Genomic DNA, 9,928 nt, shown 5'->3' with positions numbered 1-9,928 from the left:
CAACTTTACAGCGAGTTCTTCGTTATAATGATCACAGAGAATTAAGTAACTACAAATACATAATTAGGTATAAATACTTCTCTAAGATATTTCCTGTAGGAAAGGACCTTACAGTTTAATAGATTTATACTAGTAAATTTAATATTATAATTATTGCAAGTTCTGAACAAAAATGTGTTACTAGCTTATTTTGTTTTTATATTGGTTACAGAAAAAAAAAAGTTTTGAAGGCATGAATCCATTATTTAACAAGAAAGGAGAATAATGTTGTGAAATTACTAGTTTATGAACCACCATAAACAAAATTTATAATAATTTTGACTTAAATCTACTAGAAATTCAGCTCATATTGCCTCTTAGAATAAAGATTTCGTAGTGATGTCGAATTAAAATTTTAATTTTAATGGGGTGATCCAGTTCTACACAGTAAGCCAGTGTGTTGTGGAGCTGGTTTAACTTCTAACCGTCTGATGTTTCTCCCAACAAATCAGCATGTGAACGAAACTAAATATAATTTTAGGGGTAGGATTAGAGAAATATTACCTCAGAATTGACTTCAATGGCTTGAAACCTTAAATTTTTGAGAATGGTTCCTCAGAACCTACACAGTTACCTATTCAAAATATATTTTGAGAATCGCCGACTTTCAACACTAATCGTTAACATAAAAATTGAGTAATGCATCACTAAACACGAGAACAATTTCCCATGTTTCCATCCAATTTTTACCTTGACATCGTATTGACAAGGTGGTGCATATGAATTATACAATACCTGCGGGAGGCCGCACGAAAAAATTATTGCATGCAATTGATAATTTAAATTTAAAATTATCCACTCTTCTAGGGATAATGAGACCTAGATATTTGACATAATTGCACGACAGATAATTTTTCCATAGTACTGTGGAACAATAAACATAATTTACAAGTGCATTGTATTTAGAATAGTCCGATATTATTCATCACAGACTCGCCTTTCATCTATTTGTATTGATCTTTATAGGAAAAAATAATTTCTTAGGACATAGGTATTCACCTAAATATGAAACTTTCATATTTCTACTGAAATTGTTTGCTATCTGCCATTGTTAAGGCCTGGTGAGATGATGAATAACCCTCGGCGTACATTTTGGCCCGTCATCATAAAACATTAAATAGCGGGCACAAGCCTGTGCGGTTTACAAAGAGAAATGTACTATTGCTCTACGGACAAAATGCTTGTCAGCGTATGGTTTTAAAGTTTTTCAATATCTACCGCTCTATGAGTAATCACGCAGTCTCGTAAAGTATATAAATTTGAAAATTTTGTAAAAAAATCTCTTGTAACTTATGTACTCAGTTTTGGGTACTCCCAGGGCTACTAAAGTAACAGAGGTGGTAAAACCGCAGTGTGTAATTAGCTATCTAATTTATCTAATAATAATCTACAAACAAAAAAATGTGAACTTTATTGTAATCTCTGATGTTTTTTTATGATACTTGAAAGTCCATTGATGTAAAGTGATAAATGTTGCACCATCACCTGTAGGCATGAATAACATTGTGGACAGGGGAAAGGGATTGGTAGTAATGGGGTTTATAAACCCTATTGTTAGCTATATATCCTAAAAGATAGACTTCCACCCAGTTCCCTCTAGAAACCATTGTGATTATTTTTTAATGAATTTTTCATGATAGGCCGACTAACCCGCTTTCTGAACTGATCCTCATTCTTATCATCTCTTACCGGTGCCCCACCAGCCTTTACCGACAGTGCATGTGGTAACCATTTATTTTAATGCATTAGAAAAGACTGCCCAAACATGGACATCACAGGATACACTAGCATATTAGTTAGAGGCAGTTTGTCAACTACATATTATAGTTATAGTGCACTAATCACTTTTTTTTTTGATAGGTGAAAATGGAATGATAACCCCGCCTGCGCTAACGATATACGCTGGTGGGGCACCAGTGAAGGGTGATCGATGAAAATGAAAACGGGCCAATTAGCCCATCATGATGAATTCATCAGGAATTAACCATGATAGTTTCCAGGGGGAACCGCGTGGAGGTCCACCTGGTTAGGTATATTGCTAGCAATAGGATTCTTAGTCTCTATTACTAACAATCCCTTTCCCCCCACTAATCACTATTATCCATAGTTATTAGGACATTGGAATGTCAGATTTCAATATGCTCAACGAAATGTGACAAGGAATAAGCTTATTAAAAGCTAAGCTAATAAGCTAAGTATAAATATACTTAGGATTATTATGATGTATTTATTTATTTTATTTATTCATTAGTACAAATATGTGTACATGGCGGACTTAATGCTAAAAGCATTCTTTCCCAGTCAACCATAGGGAAGTGTCAGAATACTCAAATGCGGTACTACTAATTATTGATATACATACATACTAAAATTACATATATAAACGAATAAATATATATAAATAACAAATATACTTACACATATATGACATATACTATATTATACACGAAATTGAGAATAATATAAAGTACTTACTGGTCGGATAAAAATAAAAAGTGTGCGTTAACGCTTTTTTTGAAAGACGGTTTAGTCGGTAGTCTCTTATTATAGTTAGCAAGTTGTTAAAAAATTTTAATTAATAAATATTTTAAAGTATTGGTCAGGTTATAATTTAGAACCTACGGCAGATGTTTCCATAGTATTTATAATGTTAAAAATGGTAAGTCGAAACGGTACTCCATCTGCGCTATTGGTTTACGCTGGAGGCGTACCAATAAGGGATGGTTGTTATGAATAATATTGAAACCTCGCCTGTGCTATCAGTATGAGCTAGCAGGGCACCAGTGAGGGATGATAAGTGAGGATGAAGTCAAGTGAGTTGACTCATTGTGATTAATTTATTAGGAATTAACCACGGTGGTTTTTAAAAGGGGACTCCATAGCGGCGCTAACGGAGTAGACCTGTTGACAGGAATGGGATCGTTTGTTACTATTACTAACAATCCTCCTCTCTTTCAGTCAGAGTCTGTATAGTAGTCAGAGACTAACTAAACGACGACGCTTTCGATTTTATTATTATTACCATTTTGTAAAATTAATCGTATGCGGTTGTGTTAAGGTACAATTTAACACTAAACAGTGCTGTTAGTTCGACCGTGCTGGTAGTCACGTAAGCCTGCATTGTAAATGCAAGATCAAGGATTCCGCACTGAAGCTTTAGATTTATGAAAATTCGACTCAAGTAGGTTTTTCTCATATAACCTGTGTCAGGTACACAATTTAATCAAAAATATATATCCTTACCTATTTATTTTTTAATATAAATAACGCTAAAATGTTTACTTCCTTACCGATATTACAAATGTGAAAGTAAGTTTGTTTATATGTTATCCGCCCTGGCTTTGCACGAGAAGATAAATTAGCATATTATATTAGCTTTAATAGACAAATTTTTGATGCCTTTAATTTTTTACAGTGAATTTACAGGGTACAAAGGAATAACACCTGAGTCCTCAGGAATGGCAACTCATGGGGGGGTATCGTGGGCGAAACAGTATATTCTGTTTCTGTCCACGATACTGTTCATGTTTATAGGCGACGGTTAAAAACCCTTGAGATAAATTACTTTAACTTTCTTATGCTTATGTTTAAATCTTTACCCTTTACAGTATTAATATATATTCGGGATGGAGAATGATATAGGCTGTTGATTACCCATATCCCGGATACGCGGACGAAGTTTCGGGTAAAAACTAGTTATTCTATATATTTTAAATACACAATTAGGATTTAACGTAATGAAAAAGTTTTTACAGGTAAATAGTACCTACATATCTGCTTCTTTATTGCCGACGTTTCGACGTGGATTGCTCGACGTCGTGGTCACGACGTGGTGCATGCACGTCGACAATGACGTGTTACCTGTAAAAGCTTTTTCATTGCGTTAAGTCCCGATTGTGTATTTAAAATATGTGTAAACAACGCGAAAGTTTAAAATTAACTAGTAGTTGTATATTAAAATAAAATTAAATACTTTCAATTATTTATTTACAATCACACTTATTGGCCATATTTTTGTCATCGATTACTACTACTGTAAGTACCAGAGTAATAATATATTTTTTTATTTTGTACTATTTTTGGATTTGGATAGATGGATGGATGGATAGATAGATAGACGGATAGATGGATAGATAGATAGACGGAAAAATGGATAGATATATAGAGAGTAATGTAACTAGGCCTGCCTAACCAATGATTATAATCTGGCTCTTGGTCGGATTTACAGCAAGACCATAGAATTTGCTCCAGACAGATATACGTCCAAGATCTTCGTTTATTGTACTTATTGCATAAAGATGATAGGAAGATAGAAGTTGAGACGTGATATTGTTGATAAACAAGGTAAATAAAAGGGGAGATAAGACGCTTTTATACTATATATAAAGATATTTTTAATATTATCGAAGACAAGGAAGTATAAAAACAATTCTACATAATTATGCAGACTTGTAGGTAGGTTTTTGCTTTAATGGGTTCAAGTTTTCAACAATTTTAATTCAGATTTACAATTTAAACTTATTTTTTTAAATATATATTATTATAGGACGCCATAGCCATCTTCATTAATTCTAAATCAAATTTTGATGATTTCTTTAATCGAAAAGGTTTAGTTCAGATGTAGCTAAGGCGACCTTTGTATGTATAGGTACTTAATTTTTACGGTGATTTGTTTGGTTTTGTTTTCCATGTTTTTTGCTTGTGTTTTATTTTCGAAACTAAAAATAGTACTACCTATTTACCGGCTCATAAATAATAACTATCGTCCTGGTTCAGCCCATAATTTATTTCTACACATTAATACCAATGTCGGTACATACGTACTTAAGTCAGTTTTTTTATTAAGTTTAAAAAACATAAATCGATCTTGTACAGCATTTACAGTAGATATTGCGGTGACAGTTTATTTTTCAAGATAAACAAGTATTAGTGAACGAGGTTTTTCATAAACCGATAATAACCTGACATTGCTTTCGAGTCATGTCACGCCGCTGTATTACAAATTAATCCATACATTAATTTCATTAATGGACATTAGAAGGTCGGAAATTGATCCCGCTGTTTCCGACTAAAGCTCGGAAGTGGTAGCAAGGTCTCGTTACAGACCTCATCCTTCCTTCCGCAATGATTATTATTCTAATAATATGCTGTTTCAATTAAACTTATAATCGTGTATCGTATCCATCAGATACCGCTTACGACACTACGAATTCGTGTTCCGTGTGATAACGGAGTAAATGTCCGTTTACACAGGTCGATTCAAAGAAGAAGAGCTGATTGTGATCGCGTTTAGAGTTTTAAAATCATTAAAACAAGGTTTACTTTTACATGTCATTTCTTTTATTATATCAGAACGTTTGAGAGTCGACAAAAAATGAAATGCAAAAGTTTACCTAATCTCAATATTCTAAAACTTTAATTTTAAATATGATCAGAATCTACTTTTCTCTTCGAGCCTACTGCAACTATCGAAATGTGATACAGTGTGTTAAATCGCTACATCCCCAAAACCATCACATATCGGCAAGATAGATCTCTATCTTTTTTTTTTTGTGCAACTTACGAGTATAATGGCAAACAAGCTGACGGCCCACCTGATGAAAAGTGGTAACCGTCGCCTATAGACATGAGCAGTACATGGACATAACAGAGTATACTGTTTCGCCTATAATATATGAATATAGTATAATATAGTCTAAATAAATAATAATAAACTTGTTACGCGTATATATATTGTGTGATAAAAGAGGCGTTGTTCCTTTCAATGTTGTGCCATCAACACAATTTCTCATTTCTATTGTGTTGATCAGCTGTGAATAATTCAAAATAGTCGCCCAAACAATATCGAAGAGCGTGTCTACTGAACTTGGCCTAAATAATTGGGATTATTAAGTAATAACTTTTTACGTGAATTCACGGTTGATTTGGAATCAAATTGGCATTTGCAAGGTGAAGGTCCACTTTTATTACGTGTGATGATATGATATGTTCTTCTAGTTCAAGTGATTTTCCGTACTATTTGTTGATCTTACATACGAGAACTTACGTGGGGGTCATGGATCTATACTATAGTTCATGTGAATGTTAACGTTCCTTTGGATCGTTGTGATGATAAATTGTAACCAGTAAGCCATCATAATTATAATAATGTATTACAGCGTTACTTTTGTACTTTTGTTTTTCTGTATAGTACTACAGGTATATCCTAAGTACTACAGGTTTTTCCATAAGGATTCGAGCAAGATTCGGTTCCGTATCTCTTAACTGTCCAAGCCGAATGGGTTTCCAGTTACATCCGGAAAAAATACAATCAAGTGCAAATTTCTAAAAGCCTCTTGAATTTCACATAAAAATTTTCACTTTTCAATCAAATCGCTAATCTACAATAAATTGGTCATTTTACGTATTTATACAAACTACACTATTATATATTAAATATGGGCAATCCACATACAAAATGTGGATTATGTATGTATGTATAGGTATAATGCTTTTTCTACTATTCAACCTCTTGTATCATTTGGTACTTGATGCAGATAGGATAGTGATTTAGAATAAAACAGCCACATTTACCTGACAATGGAATTTACATCACTGAAACAAGATTTATCAATCATTTCAGAATTGGCAAAGATTTCCCGTAATATACAAAAAACAAGAATTGAGAAGCTCCATAGACAGTCAGGATGGCCGAGCGGTCTAAGGCGCTGCGTTCAGGTCGCAGTCCAGTTCTCTGGGCGAGGGTTCGAATCCCTCTTCTGACAAATTTTTGTTTTTGCTTGGAGTGTCATCTGTACACGCCCCTGTACGCGCCCGGTGAAGCTGTAAAGGCCATCTGTGGCCAACAGTGAGAACAGATCGAAAAAAAAGGCTCTTCTTCTTTTACAAGTCGATTAATTGAATTAGATATGAAATGTTCGTAGGTAGGTATATATTTTTTACAATGCCTATTATTTAACTTGTGGCTTGGGAAATTAATACATAAAAACGTGTCGAAATATAATTTGTATCTACGAGTACATATAATAAAATTGGAGCTAGATGATGTTTGTGTAGATCGAGGCGATATTAAAAAAATAAATAAAAGGGGTCTTAATAAGAGCAATAGAAGGTAAAATATTCTTTACAATATTTGTTTTTCTGTCTGTATGTTTGTTTCGAGCTCATTGAAAAGCTTATGTACCAAATTGGATGCAATTTTAAAATTTGAAGAATTTATTTTATACCACTGAGGTGGCAAACAAGCATACGACCCACCTGATGGTAAGCGGTTACCGTAGCCTATGAACCCCTGCAATACCAGAGGTATTACGCGCGCGTTGCCGACCCTGAAGAAACCTCTTTACCCTCCTTTTGAAGAACCCCATGCTGTAGTCTCTTGGGAAAACCTCGGAAAAGAATTTAAAATCTATGTGTTTTATCTTGATCATTATTGTCATATCAACCCTTAACTGTACTATGCTGAACGTAGGCCTCCTTTTGTTTTATTACATTTATTTTGATATATGTAATTTATTTCATTGGTCCTCCTATTTCCAAAATTCACGTGTACGAAGTCGCAGGCAAACACCAGTATTGTATTAAAAGACACCATGTAGTATATAATTTATTAATAATGCTTGCGGATTTCTGTGCCTCTATTAATACAACAAAAAAATGAGGAAGCATGATTGCATGATTTATTATGTAATTATCAATCTCTGTCTGCTATAAACTCAGTCCATTATTGAGTATTTTAAAAATTAATGATTGATTTGCAAATTTATGTTTTATAATTTTTAATTACTTAACACCGTGACGCCAAGTAATTAAGATTGCAGTGCGACATTGTTAGAAATAGTTCTCATTAAGCCTAGGATGTAAAAAACGATGGGACTCTAGTTGATCTAAAAGGCGTTCTATGACACTAATTATTTTTCATGGAAACGGGGCCAAACGTATTCAGTATTGTGCACGCCTTTGTTAGGATTCTGCAGCTAAAAATTCGATAACGAACCTTCTGTACGTATCCGTTAATGGTATAATTTTTTATGGGGTGATAATGAGATAGTTTATGCTACCAGTGAGTGATGACAGGTAAAGATGAAGTCACATCTCTTGGTCATTGGTAATGAATTGACCAGGAATTAATTATGATATCTTTTTTATAACTTTATAACCAAGGTGCAAAAATTTAAATGAATTTCAGGCGCTATACCTATGAGATCATATAATTTTACTAAATACTATATATATACTAAATACTATACTCGTATACTACATATTGACTAAATGCATTCGTGCGAATCCGGGGCTGGTCACCGTTTTGTATAATATTGATAATAAAAGAAGTAATATAACAGAACTAAATATGCCAACAATTATTACATTCGATTAGATAACAATGCTTATGAAATTGATGAGAAGTATTTGCAAAGGTTTCTTGGTTCATTGAACCATGGATTACAATTAGGTCAATATCAGATCCTCAAGTTCATTGTTTCGCGTTCGTGCACTAGGTTTTTCCTAATAATAATTAGAAATAAATCTATAATTTAATATAACATGAATATAAGAGTTTAGTTGGAAAAAAGGTTGATGTAAAATTCTTGGTTTTTTGTACTTTCACATTTTAAATATGATAAAACATCGGTTAACAAACCCGATTAAATAGTACAACTTACAATGTAATACAAATAAGTTCGAGAGATAATGGTAGGCTCATCTTTGGTAATGAATTATGACCTCTCATGCGTCCCCGTTGTATAGTTTTTTTTTTAATGTATGGTAATGGAATGGTAAAATGATTTTAATTTTGTTTTTATTCAAGTACTTCGTAAAAACTTGTTTAATTTAGAAATTCGTTTTCCTAGGCCCCGAGGCTTACTTATATAAAATAATGATCCTTTTTGTTTCTATAAACATTATTAAAACCTAAAATTCCGTTATTTTGTGACTTAAATGAATTTATTTATTGGGAAATAAAGGAATATTATAAGTAAATATGAAAATTATCAATTGAGATATAATATATGAGGTATCATAACTACGTCGACATTACCTGAAATTTATTTCTTTTTTCTTAAATGAAGTGAAAATGAAGCTAATAAACATGTAAAATAATGTTACGTACTTTAGATTTGAGATTTTTATCTGATTTAAATAGATACACGCTCGCGGTTAGTAGAGCATCTTTTTTTGCAAATACCTATGTAATTGGGCGTTATTTATTATTTACTCGTATATAACATTATTATATAATAAATTCGTAAAGTGCACTTTTACTATAACGATAAACAAAAAATACTTGCATTATAACCACTGACGATTAAGGGTTCCGGATGATCCCGAAATTAGTCGAGCATTATCGACAAAAATATTTGTAAATCTGTTTATTCTTATTGTTATGTGTCTTTACGAAACTCTTGACGACCTTGGTTTTTTTTTTTTTTTTTTTTTACAACACAGGGGGCAAACGAGCATGCGGCTCACCTGATGGTAAGTGACTACCGCCGCCCATGATCACCCACAACACCAGCGGCATTGCAGGTGTGCTGCCGGCCTTTTAGGCCTTGGTGGTGTAGTAGTTTAATACGATTCCTCACAGTCTGATAGTTACGGGTTCGATCCCCGCACAACACAGATATTTGTATTTATGAGTTTATCTATTTGTAGTAGTTTTGGTGTTTTCTTTTTTTTTCTTTATTTCCTTTTATTATTATTCATATTTATATCAGCCGTTAAATGTCTATTGCTCAACATAAGCCTCCCCCATAAGAGGAAGTTTGCCAGTAGTTGTCATGCTTGGCAGGCGGGTTGGCAAGCGCAGTTAGGCTTTGGTGATGTTTAAAGAAGGACGCTGCTGCCTATTCCTCCACCATTAAGTTTCCTTTGTTGCCTTTTACAACAC

General features: G+C 33.3%; 1 non-coding gene across 1 annotated transcript; it reads left to right on the top strand.

The window, feature by feature from the left end:
• Positions 1–6,719: 6,719 nt before the first annotated feature.
• On the top strand, positions 6,720–6,803 carry Trnal-cag (transfer RNA leucine (anticodon CAG)). The gene has a single exon. It is a non-coding gene; the product is annotated as a tRNA-Leu (tRNA).
• Positions 6,804–9,928: the final 3,125 nt, after the last annotated feature.

This window comes from Galleria mellonella, unplaced genomic scaffold (genome assembly GCF_026898425.1).
Source record: "Galleria mellonella isolate WM207_F2 unplaced genomic scaffold, CSIRO_AGI_GalMel_v1 utg64, whole genome shotgun sequence".
Taxonomy (NCBI): domain Eukaryota; kingdom Metazoa; phylum Arthropoda; class Insecta; order Lepidoptera; family Pyralidae; genus Galleria; species Galleria mellonella.
The sequence above is the reverse complement of the archived record's forward strand: the minus strand, read 5'-3'. Positions and strand labels throughout refer to the sequence as shown.